Below are 7669 nucleotides of genomic sequence, written 5' to 3'. Positions count from 1 at the left end.
CTGTATGTAGTGCTCTCTGATGTATAGCATATATATATTTTGACCTAAGAAATAACAATGTAGGCATATCAATGAAATCTTGCAGGCAATTTGCATGTAACATCAATTGTGTATACAGGGTACACTGTATATATTGTTCCATGATGTATATAATATTCATATAAACATTTTTGATCCAAGAAATCACAAAGTAGTCATATTAATGACGTCTCGAAGGCGTTTTGCATGTAACATTGAGTATGTATACAGGATACACTGTATATAGTTCTCCCTCATGTATATTATATACGTACTTTTGATCTAAGAAATAACAATGTAGTCATATTAAGGAAATCTTGCAAGTGTTTTGCTTGTAGCATCGAGCGTGTATAGCTACGACTCAGTCAAGTAGTCCTCTAGAAAGTAAAGTACTTCCTGGGTCATCCCTCATAATGTAATATTCTCTTTTCTCAAGCTGTTTATATTAGTATTTCATTGTTGAGGATAAATCATCTATGCATTGAATAATTATTCGTGTGAGTATGTTCATGGAAAACGGTGAGCAGCACCGAAGATTTATTGGGTGGTTATCTTCTAAATCCCTTAGGCAATATTTGTCTGTTGGATGACTGCCGGTTACTACCGTTAGTGTTCCATAAAACAGGGAAACCCCAAGTCATTGAGTACATCTTAGTAGATCCAGCAAATGATTGAAAAAGAGGTAAACCCAATTCCAATTGTACAAATACTTGGCCGAAAAACGGGACAGTCTACACTCTAACTACATAGTTATTTACCCCCTATGAACTTTCTATGGTAGTCCTTAAGAACTCGACTTGACTATACTTTTAGGAGGAAGAGGAGGGTATATAATATTTTACAAGTCAAAAACTTCTCTTAATATTTTTGCCTTCTTCTTGGTCCTAATAATAATAACAATAAAAATCTAAACCATGTATACATAAATACAACTTGTGTACAGTACACGTACTCATGTCCGTGGCTGTTCTTTCTCTCTCTATTTCCTTAGTATTAGTAGTAAAAGTAAATTAAGTAACTTGTTCCGAAATCATCGATTAAACAAGCCGGAATTCGGGGGTTGTTTATTGTTTTCCTTCTTCTTCTTCTATTCCACAGAGGCTTTAAGAAGTTGAATAACAAGTGTTTGAGGGTGAATATACACATAACCATATCAACATGGAGCTCCTTATGTCAAAAGATTATATATAAATCCCTTTGACCAAGGCTGAGATACTTAATTAACCATCCATCCATATTAAATAGATTGTAAGTCCACTCTACCAAAATGTCAACAACAAATGGCCGGGTACTCTTTATTAATTTGAGTTTTTCTTTTCTACTTTTCTCTCTCTCTCTCTCTCTCGCTATTAATCTTTTTCTTAGTATTGTCAATTTGCAGAATGTCTGAAAGAGCCGACTCCTCGGCTACTGTCATACTATCACCCTCAAGAAACTCTACATCGACTACAACTGCATCACTTGAAATCCCAAAAGGGCTCAAGGGCCTCCTTGACGACATCACAAAAGAAGTATTCTTTTATAAAAAATATATACATATATATAATGCAATATTATTATGATTAGGTCCTCAATTTGTCACCAGAGAGTCATCAGCTCTATAAAGTTTGTGCGGATTATTTAGAGAGGCGGTTGATTGAAAGAGATCCCTCTTCTCTGTTGAATACGCCTGTTCGTCGTCCACCTCTTCGGATGATCTCAACTTATACAACAGATTCTGGTGAGCATTTTTCTTATTTTATCTGTCGGTGCTAATAAGGTGTGTATTTATTCATTGGATTATTTTTACAAATCAGATATCTATATTTCTCCAGAGGCTGACATACAGCTGGAGAATTGTTCCCCTTTACCGTAAAAATTTATCAAACGTCCACTTTTTAGAACTTTCGATCCCACCTTAGAGATCTGAACAGATGATTCTTTGAGTTACAGTATTTTTATCTAAGATGGGGGATCATTCCAGGGTCTCTGTAAGGAAAAAGATGAATGTATCTATCGGGTTACAAGTTTTAAAGGTTCCATAGTTGCCGTAAATTTTTTCACCATTCAATCTATCAATCTGAAATCTGATTGGGCTTAAGCTCAGTCCCAGATCAACGCCGACAAAATGTATAAAAAGGTCAACATAAATCCGTACTATATGCAACTCTTTCCTCTCACCTTTATTGGATGTATTGGTTAACAACGACAGCTATATTGAATAAATAATATTTACAAAATAAACTCAGAAATATAGTTAAAAACTTTTGTTTTGTACTTATTATAATTTTGTTTGATTAATTATCGCGTAAAGTAATACTTTTAAAACTTATGAATAACCTTGTATACATAAATTTAGGGTTATATTAGCTGTTAATATGGGACTTAAAAATATTCTTATTCCAACATAGCACCATTATGTGTAGCAATTGTTCCCAACCGGAGCTACGCAGTGCATCTTGTAGGGATTCACATGGTCATCAAGAAATGACCATCTAACAAAATGTCTTAAAAATCTATAGATCCAAATATTGGGCCAACATTAGTTCCTGCCCTTCAGTGATGAAAAGATGAACACAACCGTCCCCTTTTCTCCGGGAATGCCTTCATTTTACATGGAGCCTCCAGGGAGTTCTTGATAAATTTATTAAATGTGATTTTCGAATCGCCTTTGAATAAAAGTAAATTTAAAAAAAGAAAAAGAAAGAAGGACTAAAATTAATAAAAGATTACTAAAATATAAAACAACAATCCAAATTTATTTATAATTTATTCTTAAATATTCCTTATTTAAACATTTTAGCTCCTCAACCGACACTGATGATCGTACCCATAATTATTTTTTGGTGTGGTTCATTCTACATTATCACAAATATTGAATCAAATTATCTACCTCACAATAATAGTTGAATTTGTTCAGTAAAACCGCAAATATATTTTTTGCAGGATAATAGTATGCCAATATTCTTAATTAAGGGGGAGAAAATGACTTACTGCTTCAACATATAATCTAGGATTATTGGAGAACAAATATTATAATTATATTTCATTATACATTTTTAAATCAATTTACAGCAAAGGTAGGTGAGAATGCTTACTCCAGAAGAAGAAGTTAACACTGAGACGACCTATTAAATAATGAACAAAATATTTGAATGAGCACACGCAAGAACCGTTTATCATTTTCTAATTTTTAAAGGCAGTTTTTTTTATTAAAAAAAATGTCAACTCTAAGTATACTGATAACAACTGTACCCAAGGAACATATATGTATATAGAACTAAAAGAACAATGTGGGCAGTTCAGATGAATATTGTAGTGGGCTAAACAGGTAAAATTCAGTCAACATCTGATTATAAAGTATTAATATATATTAAACTATAATGGGCACTCCGTATTAAACCTTTATAAGGACACCAATTTGAGCTTTGTTCCAAAGTGATGGTCGATTATACTTTTTAGATAATGTTTTGTGCTACTTTGACCTCTTAAAAATTGATGGCCTCTTACTGTGATCATATGTACTCTTCCTACAATGTGAGATCAAAATGGATCTGTAACTTTTGCCATAATCCTGGTTTACCAACAACAGATAAACAAACAAACAAATAGAGGCCCCCCCCCCCTAAAAAAATAAAAACATAAACTCAGTTCAACTCTGTTGGTGGAGGTAAAACTATCTACCAACCAAAATATCTTCTTCTTTTATGTTCCTCACTCCTTTAATTGAGCTGACGTGTTCCTCTTCTAGTTCTTTCAAGGCGTTGTTACCTCACTTAAACAAAAATACCCTATGTATTTTGTTGTCAGCTGTCGATTCACTCATCTCACTTGATACATCATGACTATGTCATAATTCAATATTTTTTTAAAATAAACGAAGTAACAAGCTATTTTATACTTATGCTCTGTTCTTAAAAGGACAGGAATATAATTTCTTGTTGATCCCCCGTTCTTTATATAATATATATATATATATTGGCCATTTTTTATTTATACGAATAAATTTTGGCTACCATATACAAATACAAATGTATGGATACGCTTTTCTTATAATATTATAATACAGTATCGATAAAATACTATGTAGGATTTTAATGTAATAAAATTATATATAATTATTCATTTTTAAAAATTGTCGAGAAATAATATTAGAGATTGATAAGTCTGGGAATACTTAATATATACATAACAGTTGGTATAATTGACTTATTTGGCTAACTACCAGAGGATTTCTGGCCTTTTTTCTGCTACTTTTAACGGAAAGATTGCTTGATAAAATAAAGATAACAACGTGCTTTATATATTTTCTTTAGCTTAATCTCACAAACGTTAACAATTTATTTTCTTATCAGCTATCAATTTGTCTGCTAATTTTCTCCTTTTCAGTGTTCTGAACGTTGATTAGTTGAATTTGAATGAGTTCTTATTAACCGGTGAACAATTATCAGTAATTAATTATTGGAAAATAATTTCATAGTTGGGAAGAATAGGCTAAATACTGCCTTTTTGTGTATTTTCTTTTTAGGGAAAGGTTGCGAGATACATTGAAAGTAACGGAATGCATTTTAAGGATATTATTTTAAGATAATAATGATGTGAAAATCTAATTAAACAAGTTTATTAAAGAGGAGTGAATCATCATGGCTAAACAGGAAGTTGATCAAATAGCGCATAAAAACTTGTCAAAGTTAAAAATGTTAGCTATTAATCAATGAGAGGGCCCTCCTCTAAAAATTAATCATATGCAATGCATGCAATATGCATTAATCCAACACTTAATGCACTCCCACTAATTTCCTTTAATATTTAATGAGGTTCACCTGTATACATATTAGTTTTAAATTAACTACGTATACAAAATATTATGCATTTTATGTGTGTGTTTGTGAAAATCTGAAATAATATTTTTTTAAGCTAATTATTTGGATAATTTTTTTGATTTAAAGTTGCTTGAATACGTAGGTATTACAGCACGTTTCTGCAATCTTTGAGGATCTCTAGATATAATTACATCAGGAGAATCAGGAATTAACCCATCAGTTGGAATGCAGGGTTCACAAGCTATCTATGTCGCCACTTCGGCTCGCTCTCTTGGGCAAACGCAGCCATTTTAGGAAATGATAATTTTTTTATTAGATAGCTTGTTCAAACCTGCACCAGTTGAAAAAAAAAAATAGAATCAATTGACAAATTTGTTTTCACAAATAATTGAAAAAGGCACGGAGCACTCTTTGGAATCTGTGCTGGGAGCGACAACATACCAACACCAAGGAGCAGCCCTGGATCGACATAGTTCCCGATAGGTGCCCTTACATGTGGCAGTATGATTTTGATCCATGTCACACCTCGAAAAAAGTATGAAATGGCTCCATGACAATTTTGACGACTTTGTTTTGCTGGACTTTGGCCTCCACAATCGCCAGATGTGAATCCGATTGTTTTTTTGTTTTTGTTTTTTTAGTGTGTAGGGCGTGATCAAACGACAAACCAACCGAACCGCCTGCAACACCAAAGACGAATTTATCAGTTGTATGAAGAACGAATTACAGGATTTGCCAAGGGACCATGCGGCGAAGGCATGCTTGCGCTTTTGGCCTCGTATAGAGACTGTAATTGAGGCTGGTGGTGATGTTATTAAATTGGATAAATTAAAATCTATCAAGCTTTCAGAATCTGGTTGTATATTTTTAATCTGTTAGCTGGTTGGAGAGGAAATTGCGTTTGAAATAAAATCCTTTTCGCTCCACAAATAACTTGCACACCCTGTAATTACTATTTATAATGGGGTTGACGTCATAAATTGCATTTTAATTGAAGTTTAAAGCATCTTGGAGACACATAGTTGATATTTTACCACATACTATGGGCAAATTTCCAATAAATCTGCATTAAACTCCATCAAATGGCATTATGTATAAAAAAAATACAACATCTGCATTGAATACTACTTGATGCACAGTTATATTTGAATTAAATCATAGTAATATAAACTAAAAATCCCTATGAAATATATATATTTTTTAAATTAATTTTTTTGTATGATCGATTAGAGACGAGAAAAGTAATATAAGTTGATATAAAAATCTTATTCTTTTCATTGTAAAACTTAATTTATATTTTAGAATATGAAAATATGATTGTACACATTCTGATTACATTTTAGACATGAAAGTGATTGATTTTTGATAGACAGTAACGTTTAAGTCCTTTTATTTGATGGTCCCATATTGACATCCAAATACATAGCAATAGTTCATAATTTTTATTAATCTGAAGAGAAAAAAAGGTTTTTACTCTTATAAAATATGTTTGTTTATGCCCAAAATGGGCGTACATCAACAATGATGACGTCACATGAAATACCCTATATAGTATACTAGCAAAAGTATCTGGCATTGGTCGAAGTTATTAGGTGTTCCCAATACAGAGATATGCCTTGAATACAGTGCTTTTAAAGCCGAAAATCCAAATTTATTACCGCAAACATTGTAACTAAAGTAAGGGACAATAAACAATGAAAATGTCGTCTTTGGACGCATAACCAAGCAATACATCAGCTGGTGTTGTTTTGAGGTCCTTTAATCTCGAAATGTTGGAGAGAGAACGCCAAAGGGAATGAGTAGTAGATTTACTTCGGGCCCAAATTCGTCCCTTTGAAATAGCCAGGATTGTCGGCATTTCTGATAGATGAATTCGAAGAATCCAAGTGGATTTGGCAGCTGGCATAAATATCAAGATGGTATAATCTAAATTCCATATTTAACACTGTAATTTGTGACTATTTTGATCACAGTAACTAAATGATAAATTGTGTGGTACATTATAAAGTTAAAATGCCCACAGCTACATTACTCATAAATAAATACAAAATAACCTATCAAAATGAAATGGTAATATCATCAATTAGTAGTTGATAATAAAAATGACTCATATTGTAATTAAAAAGTGTATTTTATACGAAGAAACTTCCACTAGTACAATTTGCTTATACAATTTACAACTTGTACAAAATCCCAATGTGTACACACCATACACATTACAAATATATATTCACGGTTGATAAAGAGTGGTAACCACAAAGGGATGTACGGAACCGCAATTTATGATTTCAAACAATTAAGCTAGTACCGTTACATGAATTTGCAATTTATATAATAATATTTTTATTATCTGTAGATACAGTCATACCTGTGTGAGTGTGTTTTCTTTTCTGAATTTAAAAAAATCCATATGTATGACGTATGTAATTGGAAGTATCACTTTGAAATGAACCATTTCATCTCATTAATGTGGGATCACTAGTGTTATGTCAGTTCTTCTTTAGGACTTTACTTCTTCTTTTTTAATCAGTTCTTAGTCAGAATATTATCCCGAAATGAAAGAGTAGTTTAAAATACCACGTGATGTTGAGAGAAAATTACAACTACGACAAATATTATTGCTTTATTATTGTACAAAGTTCATATGAGTTTACCAAGTCGAGTTTATCATCAAAAATTATGTTTTTCACCACGACAGTTTGCGTGATTTGAGCTTGTGCTCCTCCAGATAGTATTAGAACTCATTGAACAGTCCCATGGATTGATAGGATAGGTATTGATACTGATAAGTCCTTGGGATCGGTCTTTAACAGTCAGTCATTGGAGTTTCCATAAAAATGTCGATGGTT

General features: G+C 32.3%; 1 protein-coding gene across 1 annotated transcript in view; it reads left to right on the top strand.

Annotated features, from left to right (window-relative positions):
* Positions 1-935: 935 nt before the first annotated feature.
* The window catches only part of LOC121115369 (uncharacterized), a 72244-nt gene continuing 65510 nt past the window's right edge, over positions 936-7669 (top strand). Inside the window, exons 1-3 of the mRNA XM_071887409.1 lie at positions 936-1266; positions 1384-1529; positions 1585-1738. The gene's annotated coding sequence lies outside the window, so the exon portion shown is untranslated. The remainder of the gene's footprint in view (positions 1267-1383; positions 1530-1584; positions 1739-7669) is intronic.

This window comes from Lepeophtheirus salmonis, chromosome 3 (assembly GCF_016086655.4).
Source record: "Lepeophtheirus salmonis chromosome 3, UVic_Lsal_1.4, whole genome shotgun sequence".
Lineage (NCBI taxonomy): Eukaryota > Metazoa > Arthropoda > Copepoda > Siphonostomatoida > Caligidae > Lepeophtheirus > Lepeophtheirus salmonis.
The sequence above is the reverse complement of the archived record's forward strand: the minus strand, read 5'-3'. Positions and strand labels throughout refer to the sequence as shown.